Source organism: Lissotriton helveticus, chromosome 4_2 (genome assembly GCF_964261635.1).
Source record: "Lissotriton helveticus chromosome 4_2, aLisHel1.1, whole genome shotgun sequence".
Classification (NCBI taxonomy): Eukaryota; Metazoa; Chordata; class Amphibia; order Caudata; family Salamandridae; genus Lissotriton; species Lissotriton helveticus.
The window spans coordinates 84187890-84213903 of NC_136064.1; positions in this window are offsets into that span (position 1 = coordinate 84187890).

Below are 26014 nucleotides of genomic sequence, written 5' to 3' on the forward strand. Positions count from 1 at the left end.
GTCACTGATCAAACATCCGACTTATTGTAAGTGTGGGATCAGTGAATCATGGCTGTGCTGACAGCCCACTTGGAAGGCTTCCGACCAGCACAGAGACAATGGGCCCTGTGTGCCCCTGGCGACCACTGCCTTCACATGGCACCCCCCCCACCCTGCAGGGGGGCATGCGGCTCTGGTGCCAAACCTCAGCTCGAGGTGAGCAGGGCACGCGCACAGGGTTTGCTCTCACCGAGAAACAGCAAAGAGAATTATCTCCTATAAGTGCATCTGGCGCAGCCTCACCCTGCACTTCCTTATTCCCAAAAGTTACCCGCTATGGCGGGGCTTGGGCCCTGCCCTCCCATCTCTCTTTTGGTTTGTTCCACAATGAATATAACTTTCTGCCACCTCCAGGGGCGGCCTTCGGCACGTGCAAGCTGTGCACCTGCACAGGGACACCAAACCCCAGGGGCTGCCACGCCAATATATATCCTTAATATAATAATCCTCTGAGGATGGATACATGGAATATTGGGGATGAAGTTCTAATTACAGCACACCTTACAATCAAAGTATTTTAGTCTTGGCTAGAATAATATGCCATCAGTAGAAGGGTCTAACTACTATGCACAGCAAAGATAAGTAATAACACAGAGAATAAGTGAACAGAGGTCCAAACAATCCACAGTAATTTTAGAGCGAGTCCTCTTCAGATTTCATCAGGTCATTCTTTATTAATGTTCATAATTTCTTAAAAAGATCTCCCAGCACGTAAATCGCCAACACGTGTTTCGTCTCACACAGAGACTTCATCAAGGCAGAAATTCGGTAGGTTGTTCTCTGTTGCTTAGCTAAAATGAAGCCACAAATAATGACGGCAGACCGTGGATAATTTGATCACGTTGGAATAAGGTTGGGCACATCCAGTATTTTAAGATCCTAAGTAAATTGGATGAGTATATAAGCTCAAGGAGTGTATTACAACATCACTAGTTAGACAAAATATCCAATATGAAGGAACCGCCACACCAGGTTAGTGTTAGGAAGTCAAGGCGTTTGACCAAAGCTACAAAAACAGCTATATTGTCTGTTCGTTAGTAGACTTGAGTAAATAGTCCACAAGTGAGATTCTTAACGAGGGAAGTTGGTAACCAACTCTGTTAAGTTCAGTGACCAATATATCAGAATCCGTTTCATTAAAAAGTACTGTCCATAAATTAAAACCTGTCGAGAATGGCAACCATGATAAGTCGCGTTCTGAAGAACAACGAACGAGCTCAATCCAATGCTCGACCGCCCACAGCAATGAGGATGGATACATATTTACGTGGCGTCCCCTGGCAGGGATTTGGCGGCCTCTGGCTGTATTCCACTTCCAAACACCCTGACCCCCCCTCTTCACTGGCCTCCGCGCTCTGCCCCGCCCGGACCCCCTCTTCCTGGGCCCCTTCTTCCATGGCCCCCTACCTACGCTCCCTGCCCAGGGCCGCCATGAGCCTAGAGCCGCCCCTGCCACCTCCCCCCCTCTCTTCTTTGCTGACTGTAGTAAATTTGTCCTACTCATTCCCCATGGACTAACCCTCCTTTTCATGCGACTTTACATTAATAAATCAGTAAGCATTACTCAGGACCACTGGAATTATGCAGCAGGAGAGGACCAAATTATGCGGCAGGATTGAGTATATGATGCTGCAAGCAAAAGACAAATTATGCGGCAAAAAGCGGCACACTATGTACTAGTAGTACTTCATAATGTCATCCTTTTCAAACTTGGTAACACTGCATGGTCATTGGTTGCACCTCTTTTGTACCAGTTTAGCAACAAAATATAGCAATAAGGATGAGGTGACCAGTCCAGCTTTGCAACAGGTCTTCCACTGTGCTGCAACATGTGTTACTGCATTTTAAGGGGGAACATCCTTTACAACGCAACTTTTACAACGCAAGTTATTACAACGCATTGCGCTGGGGGGCGCTCTAGGATAGGGAATAGTTTAATTTACTATCCAACACCTTCCCTACTATCCACGGGGACTGGAGTTGGAATAGTAAATTAAACTATTCACTATCCAGCGCCCCCAACGCAAGTCGTTGTAACGACTTGCGTTGTATAACCTGCGTTGTAAAGGCATGCATCCCATTTTTAGTAACTTTTGAACCGTCTGAGGTAGAAACAACATTTATTGTTGAAATCAGCAGATTATGCTACAGATAATGGATTATATGGCAAATGTGGCAAATCTATCATTATTACGACGATAGCCACGGACCCACAATTGCATAATTCCGGTGGCGCTGGCATTAGTTCAAGTGTTCATTGCCCCGCCTTAGTGCCTCAGTGGTGGTGTATTCCTTCCCCCATCTTCCCTCGTCTCTCCCTTTTGATTAGCTTAGGGCCGGTATAGCCTTTTGCCACACGTTCTCTTTCTGCAGATTTTAGGGGCATATTATCAACAACTAGTGATATTTATCGCTAAATGGGCTTAGCGACATTTTTTTTATCGCCGCGCATCGCCGGATTTTATCGCAGAGATAACGTGCTATTAGCAACGTTTATCTCTAAAGCGATAAAATATCCGGCGATACCGGCTCAATGCGGGAATATCGCTGGAAATCCAGAGATATTCAGGCATTTATGCCAATAGGTTCTTAACCTGAATATCCAACTTTCATTGGATATACAGGCTAAGAAGTGGTCTGAGCAGGCGTTAGCTTTTGGAGATATTCGCGCCTAGCGCAAATATTTTCATCGCTACGCCTGCGTTGATAATAGGCGCTAGCGATGTTAGCGACTGCTTTCAGTCGCTAACAGTTTGGATACACCCACTTTGCATGTCAATAGCGATAAATATCGCTGACATGCAAAGCGGGCCCCAAACCGCTCGCTATCGCCTAAAAGCTGTCGCTAACATCAGTTAGCGACAGCTTGCTAATAGGGTGATGAAATTATCGCCGCTTTGCGGCCGAATACGGCCGCTAAAGCGGCGTTAATTTCATATTGCCCGCCTTGGTAATATGGCCCTTAGTTTCCCCTTCTGAGTTAGCATTGGAACAGTTTTCCGCACTCTTTGTCATCTTCCCATTTAAATGTTCTACTCTACATTAGGAACGCTCTACTCCACTTCTTCTTAGTTTCCTATCTCTCCATGTTTGACTTTTTCCCTGTATGTTAGGGTTGGTTTTGCCGCTATTCGATTTCACTTTCTCGATTAAGGGGCTGGTGCAGTTTTCTTTCTCAAGGTCTCTCTTTCATACACCTTTCCCACATACTCCTCCAACCTCCTTCCATTGAAGTATAGATAGTAGAGGCTTCTCCAATCTTTTCTGTTTAACCACATCACATACATTGACTTCTGGCGCAATCTTTGCTGTGGCACACTATCATCACACACCCAGGTGACTTTTCCCTTTAAGGCTAACATTGGTTCAAAATTCCTCAATTTTGGTCCCATTTACTCTCAATAAAATGTCATCCTTTATCTTAGATTTTGTATTGACTTTCGCACACCTGCACCTCCTGCTCGTTCGACTTTCCTCATAATGTTTAGTCTGGTTCATTTACCCATTGTCCTTACTTTCTGTTTTTCATGAACATTTTTGCATATTTCAATAAATTGATATTTCTTTGAGGCTACAAATTATTTTTTTCTTTATGTAGCTGATGGATATTATTTTTCTTCTTCTATACTTCTTCTGTGACCACTCTGTGTACCTTGGTTACCACTGGCCACCAAGACACCTGACCTAGAGCTGTCCTAACAGTCTTGAAAGATCTGCATTGCCTGCTCCCTGATCACTGCACAATTCCTTGGCCTTCAGACTTTGACACAGTACTCAGCAAGATACCCAACTGCAGAACATGCTTCTAGGCGCAGGGTCAAAAGTCATCAAAAGTCACCAACACACCGATGCCACAAAACTCTGTTTGGAAGTCTCCTTCCTTCCAGACTTCCAGTGCCTCAAACACAGCTTCCACCTCATCCAGACCTCAATGTCCAGCGCCTACGGAAATCTAGTTCACATCAAGACTGCCTTTTATTGCAGTATTATCCTTCTACCTGTGTCTGGGACTCGTGTGTAACATGCACCCGTCACTTTCTCTTGCAACACACTGTTTTCTACCTCTTACATTTGTTTGTTCGATACCTGCACAAGTGCCACCAGCGTCTACGTAACGTTTGTTCTTGTGCTTGAGTGTCCTCCATATATTGCAGTATTATACCTCTATGTTTATTTTATTATGATTTTTTTTATTTATTTTTTTACGCTTTTGTAACCTGCACACGTCACTTTTTCCTCCTGCAATGCACTGTTTGCTACCTCTTGTATTTTGTTGGCTCACGATTGTCACTTTTGTAATGCACCGTTTGCTACCTCTTGTATTTTGTTGGCTCACGATTGTCATTTTTGCGTCATTTAATGTAACGTTTGCTTTTGTGTTTTGTTCACTTGTAATGTTCTCATGTATCGGTTCTGTTCCTACTGTGAAGCGCTCTGACACCTTCGGGTAAAGTCCGCGCTATATAAAAACGCACAAATAAATAAATAAATAAATAAAGCTTACCTGCAGTCAGACCCGGTTCGGGGAGTCGCGGGACACTCAGGTGCTATAGGGCTAAAGGTGTGAGGACTACAGTGGTTTGCCTCTGTAGTCCCGGGGTCCCACCTATGGCGGCTCTGCAAAACGCGGCAATGTACAACCCCGTTAGCATTTGACTCTCAAGGGAAGCAAGGGTGAGCGCTCAACATCTTCCATGGGAGGTAGTGGGGGAGTTTACGCCCAGAACTCAACAGTCACAAAGAAGCACAATAACTGACTGTCCCACCCAGTAAATAAAAGTACTTTATTCAACACACTTAAAACATTGCTCTCCACAAAACAGGCCACAGAAGTAATTTGCACACTGGTGTTTGGGCCCCTGTGCCTTGGATTCTGTCCTCCCTCCTTTGGCCCTTGTACCGGGTGACCTGTTCTTTGGTAACTCTAGGCAAGGTTCCCCCCCTGGGTTTAGTGTATCTGTAAGGCATATATCTTGCCTCATGCACAGATTATCGCTTAATTAAATTTATAGCACTCCTTTAGTCACTTTTTCATCACAGTGTCAACCTGTGACTGCTGGTGATATTGGACAGTGATGAGGTGTGAAAGCGAAGCGAATGAGTTCAGAGAGAAAGTAAACAGGTTTATAAAGCAATTGTGAACATGTAGTCTTGAAATATTTAAACACATTAAAAAATGCCCCATAACGTAGTTAATTGTGAAACTGTGAATTAAGTATTATTGAAGCCCCTGGAAGGAATATTGGTCTTCAGTTATGTACATGGTAGACAGGCCCGCCATTTTTTCCCACATCTCGTCCATCTGCACATATATTAAACCTCAGCTATTTTCTCTTCAGGGACCCATGTTCACTCTCTCCTGAATGTACTTCCTTCCAACTCCTTCTTCACAACCAAACATAAACTTCACTCATTCACATGTAAGTACTTTTTTTCTTTTACATTTGCTCTGTCAATATTTTGACATCTGTGTACCCACTTCACATACATTAACACAGAATTTCAAATGCAACTAGAATAAGTGACTATTGCTCTATTTCCGCTGCAGAGCGAGCAACTCACTGACAGGCACTGAAAAGAAACTAGGACTGACCCACTGACAGGCACTGAAAAGAAACTCACACTGACCCACTGACAGGCCCTGAAAAGAAACTCACTCTGACAGGCACTGAAAGAAGCTCGCACTGCCTTCAACCTCAGCATCATAGCTCTCAATTGCGGCCATCATAAACACCTGGTATGACTCAAAGTATGCATTATACAAGAGTTATGGGATGCACAAAACACATACAAAAACACAGCATGATGGAAATAGCTAATAATCCTAAAAAATACAAGATTAAGTAAAACACATGAAATTGAAACAGCAACTAAATCGCTGACATGCATTACCTTAACTTCTTTAACATTCATTGTTCGGAAATCAATCAGTTTTTTGGCATTAATGTTAGGAGCATGAATGTAGAGCCCGGCAGGGGCCCGTTTCGATTGCTGTTTGATTGATATATATGACAGACCATAATAAGCCCCAAGTATGTGTGCCTTATTCTAGGCATGCATACTTATAGCACTTAACATTTTTGGACATTTTTCTCACATTCCACAAATCAGGACAATATAAGCACATATTTCTCTCTTTGCACTTGAATCAGATATTTAGATCGACTTTGTCAGGTAGAAAAAACCCTGCACGTCGTTTCGATCAACTGGGAAACAAATGCAGCAACACATCCAAAGGGGCCAGCCACCTACAGCCAGGGCCTGGGGTGTCACTGTTGGGGGGGGAGGGGTAGGGGGGGTCAGCTTCTCCAGGTGTCTCAGCACAATATACATAACACAAGATTAGCATTAACACTTACCATCACAGAGGACAAGGTGCAGAATCTTATCGTGCTCGCATCCAATCCTACCCTGAGTCAAATGGGAAAGGGTGGGATCTGTGCCTGTGAATGACGGAGGCGTGACCTCATGCAGGGAGGCACCCTGCAATGCCGGAAACCGTGACGCCAGCAGCGTCACCGGCCTACAGGGAATACCACCACAGACTCCCATGGCACTGAAGGCTTTAGAAAGGCAAGCTCTGTGTCATGCATCACTTTGCAGAAAGTTGATTTACTGCCTGGCTTCCTGCTCCTTGTTCAGAGCGAGGCAGGGCAGGCCGCCTGGGATAGGTGACCCAGATTCAAATACATCGAATTATTTTGAGATGCCATCATATCTCTAAATAAATCAATGCATTTAATATATTTTTTGGCAGTAAGGATGGAGGAATTTAGCATGTTTCTTAGTGGCAGTGACAAAGTGCACCCTGGACAAAATTCCTGCATACAGGGGTGATGACTGCTGTCCACGATTCACGCCTGGCACCCTTTATCGCGGAGAGACTGTCCCCAAGATCTCAGGGCACGCAGAGCACTCCCAACAGTCTTCCTTTTTCTGGCATACCCACACACCACTGAGGATGAGCTGCTTCTAGTGCTCACAGGACCGTCATGCCTCCTGCCATCAAGGCAAGACGGCTGGTGATGTACCCAACCTCTGGTACGCCGACTGTCAGTCAGACACCAGCTCTGGTTGCTGTGTGGTCCTCTAAGTCCTCTGTGGAAGCCTCTGTTCCTTGGTCAAAGCAAACTTGGAACTGGAGCAACAAGTAGATCCGTGGTTCACACATTTATTCAGTAAAAGAAGAAAGCACATGGGGATTCTCTGCACGTCGAGAACTGGTTTCGGGTGGTACTTCTTCAGGAGTCCTCTCCTGGTCTGATTGTTCTCCAAACAAATCCTAAGTTAAGAGTGTTGCCTCTCGCAGCAAGGTAGTCTCCAGACTGGAGAAAATACAACAAAGACGAAAAGAGGTGTGAGTGTTCTGCACCTGGCTATCAGCAGCCACTCTGAGCAGTGATCAGGAAAGGACAAAAGACTGAACTCACCTAGAGGAGTCCTTTTAACTTTAGCATTAGAGACTGCAGTCTCTCCCTTCACCCCCACTTTCTACCAGCAGTGCAAAAGACCGGATTGAGCTTTCGAAGGAGTCTTGTCTCCTCCATCCCCACTCAAGTGCCTTTGTCATCTGCTTCCAGGATCAGAAATGTCAGCAATACACTTCCACCATTTGGGAAAACAACCTCATCTCTAACTTGTGCACAAGTACAAGCCTGTGGCTTACAAACTGGTACCCACAGACCTCCATCACTCAAGCTCACTCATGCACATAAGCGTGCACAAGATGCACGTAGGATGTTGGCACAAGGATCTAGGCTAGCGTGTAGTAGTACTTTACATGTGAGTGAGTGCAGGCCTCCACTCCAGTAGCAAAGATAAAAAGGTCTGGTCCCAACTGTGGTTTCACCAAATGCTGTATGCTGTCACCAAAAGTCTACATGTTAAACTCACGAGTCAGTAATCCACTGTCAAAATCTGAAGGCAGGCTCGTTGTACTCCTTAGTGTACAAGACTTGTCCAGGACCTCACTTGTGTCAATGCACAGACGTGCATGCCCACTAGATTTATGTGAGGCTAGGGCTAAAACAAAAAACTAGGGAAACAGATTCTCAAAGTCTCACACCTAGGGAAGAGGACCACAGCTAAGATTCATATAGGGGGCATTCTCGTCCCAACGCCCCATGAACAAAACAAACACAAGGAGATGATGGACGGAGCACTGAAACTGTACAGACACTCACCCCAGTTACAGATCTGGTTTGAATCCATCATCGTTCTTTAGCTCACTTCACTGCCCCAGTTCTGACCCAGCCATATGCAAATCAGTCTTGACCCTGTGCCTCATGGGAAATGTCCAGCCCGAACTGCCAAGCCAGGTCTTCCGTTGACTTGAAACAAGCATTCTGGGACTAGTTTCAGGGTAACACCCCTCATCAGCCCGGCTGCTTGAATCCAGTAGCAAGGGACCCACATCTGGGCATGCCCTGCCAACTTAGGGCAAACAAAGCAAACACCATGGTCCCGATTCACAGAACTAACAAGACAAAATCCTAAACTTACTACCATTTTGGTATTCACAGAAGGCACTTACTCATTTCGGTATTCACAGAAGTTAGGAGTCCTAACTTTAGGACTCCTAAATGCCTTCTGTGAATACCGAAAGTCTTAAAGTTAGGATTTTTCTCAGTTTAGGAGTAGTAAAGTTAGGACTCCTAACTTTATTACTCCTAAACTGAGAAAAATCCTAACTTTCAGTATTCACAGAAGGCATTTAGGAGTCTTAAAGTTAGGACTCCTAACTTCTGTGAATACCGAAATGAGTAAGTGCCTTCTCTGAATACCAAAATGAGTAAGTGCCTTCTGTGAATACCAAAATGGTAGTAAGTTTAGGATTTTGTCTTAAGTTAGTTCTGTGAATCGGGCCATTGAGATGATAGATGGCACACTGAGACTTTTCAGAAACCCACCCCCAGTCACAGTTCTGGGTTGAATACATCATTGTTCTTTAGGTCACTTCACCAGCCCAGTTTAGACCCACCCATATGCAAATTAGTCTTGACCCTGATCCTCGTGGGAACAGTCAAGACCGAACTGCCAAGCCAGGTCTTCTCTGGACTGGAAACAAGCATCCTGGGACCGGTTTTGGGGTAACACCCCTCATCAGCCAGGCTGCTTGAATCCAGTGGCAAAGTGAATAAGGGACCCATGTCTAAGCGTACCCTGCCAACTTAGGGCGGACAAAGCAAACACAATATGAACAGCAAGGAACAACTAGTCACTAGAATTTAGATCAGCAACATGAACCTGGACAGATTCAAACCCAAAGTTACACTGAATGCCAAGTCACTCAGATGGACCAAAGCCACCGACCTCATTCTCATGGAATGCAGCACCAAGAAAACAGAAGCATCCTGAGTCCAGCATTCTCTCATACAGAACATCAAACCATTCCTCGCAAGGTCTGGTCAAGCTCTTGAACTTTTTCACCTATGACTCTTGATTAGACCAGGTTACCACAGCCGGTGGCTCTTGGTAAAGATAAAGTTGTCCAAAAACCAAGAAGGCAATAGGCCAAAATATATGCACCTAGGATCTGGTCCCTGCTCCAATTCGGGAAATAGCTGAAGACGCAAAACTTTAAAGAACACTACATCACAGTAAAGTAACTGTTCACCCCACTCTCAGAACGCAGATTCACTTTCAAATGTGGCTGTAGTTCAGAATATTCTAGTTATGAACTCCAACGGTCCTTTAAATGACCAAACTTTATTTAATGTCAACTTTCAGCCAATAACTGTAGATTTTCAAGAGAAACTAGCTATCAGGAAAGTGCTGAAAAGCTAGTTATCACTTTCAATGTTTGACCAGCGTTCTCCATTCTACTCTGTGATGAGCTTTCTGCAGTGTCTGCCTCGCCTGGCAGGAGGCACAGTGATGTCACAACTGAACGGTAATGACGTATTATAGAAGAGTAGTGATGCCAATTACAGGTGAGCAGTGACCTCCCAACTAAACTTTAATGATACAATTACAGACAGGCTTTATACCGTTTTTTCAGACTTTTATATTATAAGCTAATAAACCACTGCCCCATCTGTCCTTTAGTACAATATCCTTACGCCATTTTACACCCCAACTCTGACATGTGACCCCCTGCAGCCCCCCACTGCTCCCCGCGTGATGAAGCTGCACTGCGTGTGTTTCCTCTGCTACTGCACTTTATAAATGAAAACCACTCACAATAATGCTGCTATTGACTTTAATATTAATAATGACAATAAAATGTGATAACTTCCATCAGAGCAGATGATTATCTGTTGTGCGGTAAGGATCCTGCAGGGCGTTCACTGATTTCCTTGTTGTTCAGCCAGACATGCACATTTGCTTCCCTTCTAGCATGCCAAGACTCCTGGTTATCACCTGCTTCACACAATAGGTGATAATTAGACTGTATCAGATTTCACAGCTGCTCAATTCACATCTGGCAGGGCACGTAGGCAGCAGTGAACTCTAGACCTATGTCTGAGGTGCATCTGTCACCTCAAAGCCTCGAGGTGAGAGCAGCCTTTGCCAGCTCAGAGCTCACTCTTCCAAGCTACACAGACCCCACCTATGTCTTTGTGTCCATGCAGTAAACTCAAATCTAACCTTAAAGTTAACAACACTGAGTTTTGTTTCTAAATATTTCATTTAATGTGGAGAGTGGCGTGTTTGTGCATTCTTCAAAACCCGACAGAGAAACACACAGAGATGACTTCCACAAGATCAGGCACTTTGGTCAGTGGATGAAGTCATGAATAGACTTCCATGGATGTCTTCATGAGGTCTCATCTCGTATAATTGTCCTCAAGTACTTATTTATTTATTAATTAATTTATGTATTTGTTTGTTTGTTTATTTATTTATTTATATAGCATGGTCATTACCCAAACATGCAAGAGTCCCTTGCAAGAGAAATATTTGGTTACATGGAAGTTCCAGATGGATTAAGATCAACAAATACTACTACAAATACAAAAAAGGTTGGGAATACAACATGGTACATCATTATATTAAATAGAATGCACAAGAAGTATAAACAGCAGCAAAAAGGTTGAGGTAGTGTAGGTGTTTGTGCCAAGAGTTGATTGCAGTTTCTTAGCAAAAATATTGTTGGAGGAGAAGGGCTTTCCGGTCCATTTTAAAAGTTGCCCGGGAGGTGGTTGTGTGTAGATATTAAGGTAATGAGTTCCAGATTCTGGTTGCGCTACCTGAGAAGGATTGTGCCATCAGTCGTTCCATTTTTTAGGATGGGGGGGGGGGGTTCTAGCAGCAATGCTTTGGTGTTTTGCGATGGTCTGGAGCCTCCAGATAGCTTGAGTTTCTTCGCCAGGTAACGGGGACTAGATGTGTGATGAGGTTTATGGGTGATGCAGGCAGTCTTGCGACTAGTCCTGGTTTCAATTGGCAACCACTGTAGAGTGATCGGCATATGTGTAATGTGGTCATTCCTTTGGGAACTTCAGATGAACAGTGCTACTTGTGTAGATTGACTTCAGCGGGGCGGGATGGGTTTTTGGGGAGACCAGTCAAGAGAGAGTTACCATAGTCTATTCTGGAGCGCATCAGTATATGATCAAGAGATTTTACATCTTGCTCTGGAATGTAACAGCAGATTCCCCACAGAAGATGTAGTTGACAGCATGCTTTTTTAGCCATGGTGCTGATTTGAGAATGGAGGTTGGACCTTTTGTTTAGGATGACCCCTAGAGACTTGGCATTGTCAACAAGGGGGGTTTACTGTTAAGGATGTCGTGTGCGTCCATCCACGATTTGTCGGCCAAAAAAGCATCTGGGACCTGGTGGTGTGAGCGTAGATCCTGACAGTATTTCCACCCTGCCATGAAATGGACCCCTCTTGGAAAGTAGCCAAGGAGAATTACTGTTTCTTTTTTGGCGATATTAATTTTTTAGGTCTCACCTAGTGATGCAGCGCATGCGCTGTCGCCTTGGCGAGACCTATAGTCACCGGTTTCTCTGCCGAAGGGAGACAGGAGATGGCACACGCGAACAGGACATATGCAGGCGTACGGATAAGAGATGTGCACTCCGTACGCGTGCACATCTCCTGTCCTCAGAGGCTGGCGTTACACAGCGCGCGCTTTCACTTTCCCTCCCCCCGTCTGCTCCACGGACACAGCTTGTTATGAACATTTGTCTCTCAGTGTGAGAAACTAAAAAGAATCTAAACTCATTCTTACCTTGTTTCAGTGCTGAAGATTGTACTACTGAATTTCGACCACCAGAATATCATGGTACAAGAACATCGCAGTCAAAATATTAAGGGACAATATATTGAAACGTAAGTACATGTGGAGGAAGTAATATTCACAATTCCTAACTCCACATCTACCTACCTTGAAGATCTATATATCATGAAGGTGTATGCAGCTTAGCTGTTCTGGGTGCTGGTCCTGGTGGCTATTCATGGAGAGCACAGAGAGTCCTATCCTTTTAAGTTTCGGCATAGTGGGGAGCTGTGCAGTGTAGCACTGGTAAGACAAGAGTAGCATCTGGCAAAGAGTTTAATAGGCATCACATTCTCTGCTTCAAATAGGCATCACATTCTCTGCGTCTGCTAAGGAGTGTATCCTTCCCCATGGAACAACAGAGTCTCTTTGTTATTGCATATTCAACCAAACCTGAAATTACCGTGATTTCATTAAACTTTTGGTGATTGAATCCTGCATATGTGTGATTAATTAAACCTGGGAGGTCTCCTTTCGTATGCTCACTCTTATACATCAATACGGATACAGTGAAACCAGCAAAATGTACCGCCACAAGACCTATCAAGGGCGTAGTACTAGCGGACCAGTCCGGGATCATACGTTGCCGCTCCACACAATCTCATTCTTTATTTGCTTTTTCACCAAATTAATCCTTACCTCTTTGTTGTGGCATTATTAATAGATGCAGAAAAAGCATTTGATTCGACAGAGCAACCATTCATGATTGGAAACCTAAGGAGGACCAGGCTGGGGTAGGGTAGGATGCATTTCACTTCTATACTCAACACCGGAGCCCGGTTGAGGCTGAATGGAGGTATCCCTACAATATTAGGATACAAAGCGGCTCTAAGCAGGGAAGCCGATTGTCCTCTTTCTGATCTTAACTCGACCACACCCCTAACCTGTGCCCTCAAGAAATGCCAATCATGCTGAGACCTCTGGCCGGAAAGATGCAGGTATTTAGTGTCCCACAACACAGATGACATTCTGCTGTAAATAAGAAACCAGACAATAATAGCGCCCTGAGGCTTAGAGAAATTGTTAGATCTGGGAGGTTATCAGACTTGAGGATTAACTGGAACAAATCCAAGGTCCTTCCTTTGATTTCAACCACAACAGAGCAAATCCAACACTTTTCCATGTCACAGAGAAAGATTTTGTATGATTTTAGGAATTATAATTAATCGTAGGGTGGATATAATGCTAATGTGTAATTAAGCCCACTGGAGGACATAGTGGCAAGATGGGCAAACCTCTCATTGTCAATGATAGGTAAGAATGTTCTTATTAAGATGGTGGCGATCTCCCTTTTTGTCAGTACCAAAATTCCCCTGAAAAGGATGCTCTATAAGAACTTGCACACTATGCTGATAAAACTGATAAAGGGGGACATAGCCTCGCCTGAACTTGAGCACAATGACATTGACTTATGATTGGGGTGGGTTGTCAATTCCAGAATTCTAACATTATTTCTGCATTACACAGGCACAGTTTCATATAGAGCCTCCATTGTCCTATGCTACGACAGAAGTAGAAACAACATTCTATTGTCCACATAATAATAACAGTGAAGCAGAGCGTAACCGCAATCAAAATGTCTACCTTTCTATAGGGCTTTGATGAGCCCGGCCAACCATCCACCTCTTTTTAGCGCTGTTAGCGACGATTCTTTCGTGGTATCAAGTTGAAGGGGAAGCGATGACGACTGAATAGCAGCAGTCCGTAGGAGATGGAATTGCTTCACTGAGGGATGGAGCATGTAGGATCAGACCCCCCTCAGCCCACCTGCCAGACTGCCCAGAGACAGTGGTGATGATCTGGCAAGACTGCTGTTTACACTGTGCAGCAGATTGGTGAGACTTCCTGACATCCCATGGCAGCAGAGCAGGGAGGAGATGGTGGTACTGCAAGTTGGCTGAGTTCTGATTTACTAGAAGGCATTCAAGAATTGCGTTGCAGGAAACTACTGGCGCTCCCCCACACCTAAACAAGAGGCTTTGAACTCTCATGCCTGAGAATTGTCAATTGACACTGCTTATGTGTTAGGTATGATGGGTGACCATCCGATAATTTGGTGCTTGATATTTTTGACACCATATTCTGTCCACACAATATTTTCAGCATCCATATTTTATCAGAAAACCGAGAGGGATCCAGGAACTGGACTATTTATAAAGCTTAGAGTTGTAAAATTTGCTAAGATGTCTCTCAGTCATCTTTTCATATTGGCGTGTATAATAAACCTATTTGATGATAAGATCCGTCTTCAAAGGAATCTAATTCTTCTGCAGGCACCAGTTGTATTAGCGAAGGTAGACTCAATTGCCCCTGTGAAGCTGGGCTAGAAAGAGATTTCCACCACTTTTTGGATCGACTGTGAATGAAGCCTGAAGTAGGCCAGTGCTTAATTTGAGCCGGTGGTTGCTAGTGGGGGGCCACTGACACTCATTTTTGGGGACTGGCAGTTCAAGTCAATTCAAAATACTTTATTTCCCCCCAAAAAATTCTGGCAGTTATTTTTACTTACTGGTGGCTGGTAAGGGAAGGTGGCGGGCGGGTGATGGTGGAGGTGGGTGGGTTAGGAAATAAATAAAAAAGAAAACTTACCTGCTGGTCGTCATCGCCAGCCACCGCCTCTCCTCAGCAGGAACCAGGAAGAGGAAGCACCTAGGCTCCGAGACTCCCGTAGCCAATCACAACGCTACTGATAGCAGCATTGTGATTGGTCTGAGTGCCGTGGTTTGACCTCAGAGAGGGAGTGGAAGCCTGGGCATGTTCTCCACCCAGGCTGAAGTACAGCCTGGGTGGAGAACATGCAAAGTGCGCATGACTGTTAAAAATCAAAATGGGTTGGGTAGTAGAGTATAATGGCTCACACTGTGTGAGCCATTATACTCTTCTACTCAACCCATTTTAACCTTACCTAGTGTTCCACTAATAAAGGTATATTTCCCCAGGCACACTAAGGCATTTTTATATATTCACCTGGATTCCCTGTTATATGATGTTATCCAGTAAGATTTTTGCAAGACCTCCCTCCTATCTAGTCAGTCTTCGAGAAGGTCGAGTCCGCCTCGGTGGCGTTGTCCTACCGGGGGTGGGGGGAGGACTCCTATGATGAAGCACGACACTAAAAAGTGTGTGAGGTTTCCTCTTCCATTAAGGATGACTCCTTACAGACAGGAATCTAAGGTTTAAGTGCTTCACAGTCTACATACGTGACAGAGTCACTCATTTTGGGATGCTGAGTACACAGTTCTTTATATCACTGTCACTGTACATTTACGTTGTGGAAGAAGTTATATGAAATAACTTACGGTGCCATACCCTTCTCTTCTCCTTAATTGTGTTCCCACAACTTTTCTAGAGTACCTTTCCGGTGATGGTTAGAAAAAATTCAACTATGCCTTTAAATTGGATTGTGTTTAACTATTAGAAAGACCCCTTGAAATATTTATCTAGACATTACCAATCTGAAATTAACATTATATGGTGTTATAATATAATCCAGTGTTTTCCTATGGAAGCCTCGAGCCTTACTACAGTGAATTTAGCTTTCACGCTTTTTCACTGTTAGGACATGTGGAATATTAAACTTCTAAATGTCCTTCTTTTAAATTACATGCACCCTACCCTATGGCCAACAGGGCCTACCTTAAGAGTGACATTAATATTTAAAAGGGAGGTCATGGCCTCACAAAAGGATTTATTTTAACAGGTCGAATTGTAGTTTGAAACAGCTTGTCTACACTGGCAGGACATTTAGACAGGGGAACGTCGTTTACGACGCAACTTTTAGCACGCAGTGCTATTACAACGCGGTTTTTAAATCGCATTCTATTACAACGCATGACTCTGGGGGGCGCTCAAGGATAGGGAATACTTTTAATTTACTATCCAACACCTTCCCTAGTGTCAACGGGGACTGGTGTTGGAATAGTAAATAAAAATATTCACTATCCAACACCCCTTTCTGTTATGCGTTGTAAAAGAATGCGTTATAAAAACTGCGTTGTTACAGCATGCGTGCTAAAAGCATGCGTTGTAACAACGTACATCCATTTAGACATGCTTTTCTCTGTCACTGCAGTGGGTGTCACAATGAGTACTGCGGCCCACTGGTGACACTTAACTTACAGGCACTGGGTATGCTGTGGGTACCATAAACTAGGAACTTATATCTAATTTAAATATGCCAACAAGGAGTATACCAATTTTACCATCTGGAAAGGAGGAGCACAAGAACCTAACCGACTGGTTAGCAGAGTTCTATAGGCAGCAAAAAGATGAAAACAATATGGGTTGTCCGGCCAGAAAGGCAAATGTTCAACAGCATTCTAGTGTTTTTCAGATTGCAATTTATATTGAGGTCTAATGACCTGATGTATCAAGGGGTTTTACCTGCTTTGGGAGGAATATATAGGGCCTCATTTATGAGAAGTGGTGCATCACTGCGTGAAAGCAGCGATGCAACACTTCTCAGTGCGCACTCCTTGCGACATTATGGATGCGTCATATTTACTGTCTGATGCATCATGTTGCAAGGAACGACAGATACGTCAGTAGTACTGACGTATCTGTTGGTGCATTGCTGAGGTGTGTCTGAAAACAGAAACAACTCCAGCAATGTGTCCTTTCACATGAGGCAAGCCCCATGTGAAAGGGCCTGCGTCACTCTTACTGCTGCCATGAGGCAGGCGTAAGGTTTTGACAAATTGGCATCCTAAAAGTGGCGCAGTGAAATCTTATAGATTTCACTGCGCTACTCCTATGACCCTTTTTTTGCGGGGGAATGCCCACCCTGGGTACATTATACCTGGTGCAGGTATAATGTGGCGAACGGGGTTATGAAGTGACGCACCTGCCTAGAAACGTCACTTCGTAAATATGGCACAACATTGCCCATTATTTCCGCCACCGCTGCGTCAAAAAAAGTGACACAACGGCAGCACAAAAGTGACGCAGGGGCTCATAAATAAGCCCCATTGTTTTTAGAGCAACACAGTACTGCAACTAAAATTGTGTGCTGAGCTGTACAAGAAAGAGAAAGCAGCACAGAGCCATATTTATTAAAAATGGACTGATGCTCACAACCTTGTGCTGGCACACAAAAACATTGCTTAGTGTGATACACAACCTTCACACCATTGTGAACTTCCAGTACATAACTGTATGCCTAGACACATTCTGAAACTTTCCACACATTGTATGTGTGCTTTACAGAGCAGCATACATGTATTGTGTGGAAAATTTGAAGACAAAAATATTTCTCCAAGTTAGCTTTTGCTTCAAGGAGGCGTTCATTTTTTAAGCAAAGTCTGGTCCAGCTAACTTAGTAGAGCAGGCTTTGCAGCAAAACCAATTTGCACGGATCTGTCCAAATAATGCCCCCTTAATGCAAAGTGACACAAAGCAGCACATAGCATTGTTTGGTTCTCAGAATATTGTTGAACCAAAAGGAGAGAGAAAGGGTAGTTGACCGTGAAGGTCTGGAGGGAACTCATGATCCCCTTATTTCAATGTTACAAAACAGATGGAGGAGTACCCCCTAGGTATATCTAATACCTCTAATCAGTAAGGTTCCGAGGTGCATGTCTTGCAACCCATTCTGGGACAACCTTTGTCCTTAGAAGACCCCTCACTCACCAACCTAGTTGGTGACATGCTTCATCATCGGGGTCCCACCCGGACAGCCGAGTGCCATCCGGGTGTGCTACGACACCTGACTACAGTGGAGCTGTTTTTTTTTATTTTATATGTGCTAAGAATAACAGTGAGTGATATAAAAGTTGTCGCAATACTACTTACTCGTAGAGTTTATTCTTGACAACGGATAAAATAGTGTTAGGCACCTTTGCTTAATTAGGTACGCTGTGGTGTCGATAGAAGTCGTGTAGTGATAATAAAAAATGATATAGGTCTACATTGGAGAACCGCAGCCTTAAGGCCCGGTGCAAGGTACGCCTGAAATCCCCTGGATTCACCTGCCTTGTTAGAAACAGAGACACGGACTCTTCGTCTGGCGTAGAAGATTGTATTTATTAGCTGTGGTCTTAGAAGTCGTTGGTAAAACGAGGTTCAAAAGAGACTGCCACTGAACTCCGTGGTGCACAGGGTTATATATGGTACAATACAATGCAAAATGCAATCACACAAGAGCATGAGACATGAGCAAACGTTATAAACAATGCTTTATGTCTAAAGCAACTCAAGTTTCCCGGTTATGTTTGTCACTCGACCCCTTGAGTGAATTACAAGTGAATCCACACAATTCGATTTACAAGTAGAGAAAACACAGCTGTATGTTTTAGAAGGACAGTCGTGAAACAAGAGAATGCATGAGACATGTTGCAAAAGACAGCAGATAAGATAACTTGGAGGAAAGAATAGTGTGAACCAACAAATGGTCCGGACGTGGATTAATCAGCTCAGACAGGAATTAGTGTACTCGGCCAGACCCTGACACTTGTTAGTAAACACAGGCAAAGAAGCCACCTGACACGTAAATGCAGAAACGACAAACACATCGCGTTCGCCGCGCTGCCTGAGTGAGGGCAACAAAAAATGGCGGCGACTACAAAATGGAGGCTGAGCACGAACGAATTCGTAATTTACAGAACCTCAGACCCTCCTTTTGCCATTACTCAGGCAAAAACAAACCAACTCATGCTAATCTGAGTCGGAATCAGCATCGATGTTCATAAAATCCTCAATCTGTTGCTGCACCATCATCCTAATATTCTCTGTCCTCTGAGTTGCAGGACGTGGAACGCATAAAGTAGCGAGCAGGCCACACACTGCGGGACCACATTGAACACACAGACAACAAGAAAATATGATGGCCAAAATTGCTCCAAGGAACGTTAAAATCTTCCATCCCCAAATTGACAATATTCCCCAAAACCATCCCATAAAAGACCAATCCCCTTCGTCCTGATGAATCGACTCGGAGATGGTATGCAATTTGGAAATGGCTTGGTATACTGCCGGAGCATCATCTGGAATATAAATGCAGCAGCTAGACCCGATCAATCTACAGACGCCTCCTCGGTCTGCTAGGATCACATCTAGCACAATTCAATTTTGCAACGTCATAAGACAGTCAGCCTGAAGCTCTGCTGTAATGTTACCTATTGCACCTGCAGTAACATTAATAGTGGTCTCAACCACACAAACCAATTGCCTGATGTTTCTGCTGTTGACCATCGGGCCCCAAAAGGGAAGGAATCTTTTGAGGAAGTCTCCTCCCTCTTGTTCTGCCGTGTCCTTGGCATCAAATATACCTCGGCTATATCTAACTCTGTGGTGGTCTGACGGAGCCGTATAGGTAGGGGGAAGAAGGAAAGCTATATAACAGGTTCCAGAAAAGTTGGAGGGGAGCCAGGTGTAAGCTCTATCTTTACAAACAAAATAGGTTCCTTGAGACGGAACCAACGGAGGGAAATCAGGGGACGAGAAAATGTAGTTGTGCAAACAACTCTGCTTGATGTCATTTTTACTTACTGTTGACTTGGAGACAAAAATTACCTTGATGGGGTACCCCTTCTAGTTATTTCCCCAAGGCTAAAAACATAGTAGGTAACATTCCATCCTTCATAAGCTCTCTTCTCATCTAACGGAATCTTGCTTTTCTCTACAATCTTAGCCATCGCCACTATACCTTTTATCAAAGAACTGTGGCTGAAATCCAATCCATTCCCAGAAGTTTTTACAGGGCTTCGAAGTCTGTTGTGGTATGCGGCCGAAAACATAGTCAGGTAAGCCCAAGCTGAACCTTCATATGAGAAGGGAAGAACCAAATATGGCATTCCCTTTCGTGTATTGTGTGGCATAAGTCCGTACACCCAACAGTCAGTCATATTAATAGCCAACTGGTGTTGGTGTAACAATTGGATAAACGTATTATTCATATATTCAGCTCTCCTTATCCTATCACCTTATTATGTGAAAAGACAGAAAGACGAGAGGGCAAAGAAGTTGTAGAATTAACAATATTTCTCTGTTGCAAAACATGTACAATCCAACCTGTGCAGGCTAATAAGATACACAAAAACATGAGAATACACAAAGTTACGCCAAATCGACTACGCAATAATTTACAATATTTCAATCTCATTACCTGCTTCCTATTTTCCCTACCTATGGTTGTTGTACCATCCATCTTTATCTAAAAAAAAAATGTCGCTCACGGCAATCTTCCTCAATCACTCAGCTACTCACTTCTGTATATCCTGCGGCACTAGCCACTTACTAAAAGAACAAAAACCAGGTTACAGTCTGAGTCTCCTACCGTGACCCTGCGACGGAGACAGATGGCACATCTAATACTAAATATCGTACAAAAAAAGAATGTCTCTGAGCAATAAGAAAAAAAGTGTTCAAAAGTGTTCAGTTCCTCTGTTCAGTTCTCGGCCTCAGGTTGTAGCGTGTTTTGCTCGGCACGGTCTGGTCCTTAAACAGAGTTTTTGGATTCGTAGCCTCTATTCGAAGATGCGCAGGTACAGCGGCTTGAAGAATATCGTCATCTGCTTTCTCAGACTGAGTTCCATAAATTTGAGCATCACTGAAAGGCACGAAACAAGGAACCGCTGCAGTGTCCGATTCCCTTACACCACTGCGAATCCACTGGTCGAAGGGTAATGGCAATGGCACCTTCTTACAGTGCACGCCATGCACCCAGTTTCGCTTGCTGACCACCTTCACAGCTGTGCGGGTGGCGAGCAAAACTTGCGTAGACGTGGACCAACGAAGCTCCAGATTCTTAGTCCGTTGAAAATTTTTGACGCAGACCCAGTCACCAGGCAAAATGGTGTGACCTGGGTCTGTGGAGGCCTCTGGCAAAGCACTTTGTACCTGTTGACGAATAATACTTAATTTAGTAGTCAAGTCATGCAAATAATCAATTAACAGTGGATATGGTATGTCAGAGTATTTCCCCAAATATTAGCTGGGCGTCCGAATACCACTTCATAGTCCCATACGCGAGTGCACAGTAGTTCTGGTTGACAAAAGAGCTAGGGGCAAGGCATCAGGCCAAGCAAGACCCGTACTGGCTTGAATCTTAGCTAGTTTAAGCTTGAATGTACCATTATAACACTCAACCAAACCCGCTGACTGTGGATGGTTTGCCGCATGGAACTTCTGTCTATCCTGACTGGAAATTACCACGACCTCGTGGAGCAGACATCCCATTATTACGCTGTAATAAAACCAGACAACTATTCTTGAAATGTCCCTCTTCCCTACAATACGCACATTGATTAGGACCCAACGAAAGACGTGGTGCGAAGTACTCAGGTTTCTGGAGCACTTTCTGAGACTGTGGGGGTTGAGAAAACGGAGGCTGTGCAGAACGCGGAGGATAAGCTTGCTGTAAAAGAACGTTCGTTTTCAAATCTTTATTTTTCTTCTCTTGTTTCTCCTTCTCCTCCTTATCTCTATTCTCATAATACTGTGCAGGAGCCAGTATTTTAGCAGAGGAAGAGACAGCCCATGCACTTTCAGAACTCTTTAGTTTATTTGACAATTCGGGAAGCAAGTTGTATACAAACTTATCCACAAACAACCGCTGACCACCCTCTACACTCAAATCCTGACCACTATGGTCAATAAACGTCTCTTGAAAGCGAGTGAAGAAATCCGAGACGCTTTCGTCTTTCTTTTGCTTGCATGCAGCCAGTCTATCCCAATTAACTCGCACCGCGGGCATCATAGTCTTCATCAATTCAATTATTCTGCCTGGTAGGGCCGTAATCAGATCATCGGGTTTCGCACCACCCACTTGACCTGCATCGGCGGCTCTAATAGCAGCCCAATCACCACCTAATTCACCAACATGATTCTCCCTACGAATCCGTGCCCATAATGCTTGCGGAACAACGTTTCCAAATAACATATCAATATCGGCCAAATTCATAATACAGGCCTCAACTGTTTGAGACAATTCCTTGTAATATCCAGCTGGATTTTTACGAGGGTCCGGAAGAGTTTGTTTAAGCGCCAATACGTCAGACCTTTTCCAGGGTTCGTGAACCCATATACGCTGGAAATGAGCAGGGACAGGAGGCGGACCAATCACCGCTTCCCTCCATACTGGAGGAACTTCACGCATCGGATAATTCTTAATGCCTTTATTTTTGGCAGGATCAGTCTCGGAAAAGGACAAGGACAAAAACATGGTTCGGAACGCAACGAGTTTATTCACCGCCTCTTTAACTTGTGGTCCTACAATAAAACCTTTATCAAAATCAGATTGTAATTTCAGTAACTCCGAAGGAACTGTATCCAACTCCATAACTTCCCAGCCTTTGATAAGAGTCTGACACATGACATTAAAAACATATCTTTGTGTGTGCTCTGCCCGGTAATGAAAGGAACTCATAATGTCCCCTGTACTATATTCTAGTCCATTCTCAATCCATTTACGAGCTAGGGAACCCAAAACTACTTTCTCATCCATGAGAGGAAGTTGACAACGAGATTGTCGTCTAGAGAAATCTGGAGACAGGTTCAAAGACCCAAGAAGAGGAGAAAAGAAATTTGAAACAGCGTCTGCTAGTCTCCTATGTGAGGTAGGAGAATCCCTTGAGAGAATAGGAGGCATTACAGACATAGAAGGCAACGGGGACTGGAACGTAGCCAACTGAGGAACAAGAGCGGGGGACTGGAGAGGAGGTGGGGGCTGAATTACAGGCTGTAAAGACGGAGCAGAGGCAGGCAAGGAAGCATTAACAGGCTGAGCCGGTTGCTGAACAATCGGCAATTGAGCAATCATTGGTTGGGCAATAGGAGGGGGTAACAGAGGTGCATTAGGATTTTGGGCATAGGGCGGAGGTGAATTCAATAAACAAGACATTAGGGAATCTTCTTCCAATTCCTTACTTTTATCTGACGAGGCAGTAGGCAGCATCGGATAGCATCTATCTATCGCCATGCGATGTTGTCTCTCTAGTATCTCATTCGCACCGTCTACTTCATTATTTTTAAACTGCTGAGCAGCCTCTATAATTGACATGTTTTGCGCTTTCTTATCTTTTTTTGCTTGTTTAATTTCCTTCTGTTTGGCTTCCTTACGCCAAAGGCGAAAAGAGTCAAACATCGCCGGCCGGGCTTTTCTTCTAAACAGAATCCTTTCCAAATTATCTAGTATGGCGGGATCAAAACTACCATTTTGGGGCCATCTCAAAACTCCACTATTTTTCGTGTATCGGACCCATGTCTCGTTAAAGGTAATGGGACCAATACCATGGTTCGAATAGAGCTCATAAGTGGGAGTTCCAACTGGAGGGATCGGACATGAATCCTCCAACTGGGAATCCCTCGTACAACCTAAGCAACAAATTCTTTTGAACTTACTCAGTCCAGACATCGTTACTTCTCTAGACTGCTCACAAACAACAAGGGGTGTAAATCAATGAAACAGTACAAACGTACTTACCCCTTGGCTTCGGGTATTGCAATACCTGAATAAAAACCCAAAAACCAAAACAAAACAAAGTTTTGTGGGAGCGACCCACCAAATATTTAACTAAGGATCGTCCTACACCAGCGAAGGTCCGACTGTCGTCTGGCTTTACCAAACATCATCAGAAGGGTCCAAGGCAGGGCGACAGTCAGGGCAGCAGTCGTCAGCAGCCGTCGGAGAGGAGTAGTCGCGCTGTCAAAGACCTTCGGTCCTCTTCCAACATACAGGGGTCGATCACGTGGTGCGCTTCCTCCGGAATTTTCTTGCGGGGCTCCTCACGACCCTCGGGCTCAACTGCTACCGCTGAAGTCGACCCGCGTTGGGCGCCAGTTGGAGAACCGCAGCCTTAAGGCCCGGCGGCACAGGGTATGCCTGAAATCCCCTGGATTCACCTGCCTTGTTAGAAACAGAGACTCTTCGTCTGGCGTAGAAGATTGTATTTATTAGCTGCAGCTAGTACAGTGGTCTTAGAAGTCGTTGGTAAAACGAGGTTCAAAAGAGACTGCCACTTAACTCCGTGGCGCACAGGGTTATATATGGTACAATACAATGCAAAATACAATCACACAAGAGCATGAGACATGAGCAAACGTTATAAACAATGCTTTAAGTCTAAAGCAACTCAAGTTTCCCGGTTATGTTTGTCACTCGACCCCTTGAGTGAATTACAAGTGAATCCACACAATTCGATTTACAAGTAGAGAAAACACAGCTGTATGTTTTAGAAAGACAGTCGTGAAACAAGAGAATGCATGAGACATGTTGCAAAAGACAGCAGATAAGATAACTTTGAGGAAAGAATGGTGTGAACCAACAAATGGTCCGGACGTGGATTAATCAGCTCAGACAGGAATTAGTGTACTCGGCCAGACCCTGACACTTGTTAGTAAACACAGGCAAAGAAGCCACCTGCCACGTAAATGCAGAAACGACAAACACATCGCGTTCGCCGCGCTGCCTGAGTGAGGGCAACAAAAAATGGCGGCGACTACAAAATGGAGGCTGAGCACGAACAAATTCGTAGTTTACAGAACCTCAACATGTTTCAACCTTCGTGTAGTATACCACCCAGTCTACAATACACTGGTCCTGACGAAAACCTCATAACTACACGAAGGTTGAAACATGTAGACCTATATAATATCTTTTTTATTATCACTACACGACTTCTATCGACACCACAGCTTACCTAATTAAGCAATGGTGCCTCACACTATTTTATCCGTTGTCCAATCACTCAAGAATAAACTTTACGAGTGAGTAGTATTGCGAAAACTTTTAATTCACTCACTGTTATTCTTAGCACATATAAAATAAAAAAAAACAGCTCCACTGTAGTCAGGTGTCGTAGCACACCCGGATGGCACTCGGCTGTCCGGGTGGGACCCCGATGATGAAGCATGTCACCAACTAGGTTAGTGAGTGAGGGGTCTTCTAAGGACAAAGGTCGTCCCAGAATGGGTTGCAAGACATGCACCTCAGAACCTTACTGATTAGAGGTATTAGATATACCTAGGGGGTACTTCTCCATCTGTTTTGTAATCTCAGAATATTGTACCTTTCCAGAACAATCTACCTTTTGCACAGGAAGGTAAATAACTTTGATAGAGGTTGCACCAGTTTGCGTTACCCCAGCGTAAATTTGTAGTAATTTGGCCCTCTATATCTATAAGGAAACACATTGGTCCATAAGGGTCTAAGTGACTCTTCAGAGGAAGGGATGTAATACCACCAAACATCCAAACACACAGCAGTGCAGTATTATCATCTAATGAATGGGCCTCTGAAAAGATGAAATAGCTGTATATTGAATTTGTTGAAGTGTCAAAGATCTTTTCGTTGCTATGTGTATTATTTCAAAATTGGATTTGTATTTTGATGGATGTGTTTTATTTGAATCAATACATTTGCTTTCTCACTTGCTTTCCTGGCTGGGTTTTTAATTGAATCAATACATCTCCCCGCTCCCACATGCAAGATGTCTGCGCTCTATGATAAACAGGTTCCATTCAGTGCCCAAGATAAAGTAACAAACCTTATTGATCTAAATGTTTAATTTACAGTTTTTATGCGTCAAGCGCCATAATGCCCAATGTGAGAGTTAAGGACAGTGGGCCCGATTCACAGAACTAACTTAAGACAAAATCCTACTACCATTTTGGTATTCACAGATGGCACTTACTCATTTTAGTATTCACAGAAGTTAGGAGTCCTAACTTTAGGACTCCTAAATGCCTTCTGGGAATGCCGAGAGTCTTAAAGTTAGGGTTTTTCTCAGTTTAGGAGTCCTAAAGTTAGG